This window comes from Palaemon carinicauda, chromosome 12 (genome assembly GCF_036898095.1).
Source record: "Palaemon carinicauda isolate YSFRI2023 chromosome 12, ASM3689809v2, whole genome shotgun sequence".
NCBI lineage: Eukaryota > Metazoa > Arthropoda > Malacostraca > Decapoda > Palaemonidae > Palaemon > Palaemon carinicauda.
This window is the reverse complement of record NC_090736.1, coordinates 110,060,706-110,061,679: the sequence shown is the minus strand read 5'-3', so window position 1 is coordinate 110,061,679 and position 974 is coordinate 110,060,706.

Genomic DNA, 974 nt, shown 5'->3' with positions numbered 1-974 from the left:
ATATATATATATATATATATATACACACACACATGTACACAATTATACATAACAGATTTTGAGTAAAGCGAAAAATCTATTTTTGGGTGAGAATACCATGTCGTCCTGATGGAAGGTTCCTACTAGAAGCTTCCAAGGGATATATGAACTACAGTGATATTCCCAGAGAATTTACCTTTAGGTCTCCAGAATTCTAACTCCTGGCGTGAATATCCTTAAAATCTTTCTTATGGATATCGCATAAAATCAGGCGACGTATATCTTGATACGACACATAGCGATCTTCACCCCAAATAGCGTTTTTTCCTCGAGGGGGAAGAGTGGCAATTTTGGAGTGGGAGCCGTTATTAAGGTAACCCTATTTCCCATACTACTATTGAGTATGAAAATGGCGCCATATTAGAGATGGCGGTTATTCCTCATAGTATCTGGTATGGTGCCACAGATATAGTAGTTCCAGGAGGGATCCTACCAAGGCATTTTCTATAGAAAAGGAGGGCAGGTCCATCAGAACGACATGGCTATCTCATCCAAAAATAGATTTTTTTTGCTTCGCTCAAAATCAGTTCTTTGGAGTCAAGCCATATCGTCCTGATGGAAGTTTACCAGAGAATTACTAGAAAGTACTGTATCTGTAGATTTTCATCGGTGCCTTAAACTTGGGACAATTTTTCTATGGTCATCTGGACCATTGAGACAAATGATATTACCATTATCCATCATTACCACTAATCATAGGCAATGTTAGTGCTTCCTGCCCCCTACAGGGAAGAGTCATACTAGACAGTAGAAAAGGAGCCTCAAGGTTAGCATATATTGTATGAACAAACATAAGTATCCACCAGATATACAAATGGTCTCACGGTTTGTATATATTGTCGGAACAATATAAGTGTCAACAATATCCATTATTTGTAAGCATACAATACGGTGAGGTTTACTTAAATAAATAATTATGAGAACTTTGGCATCTT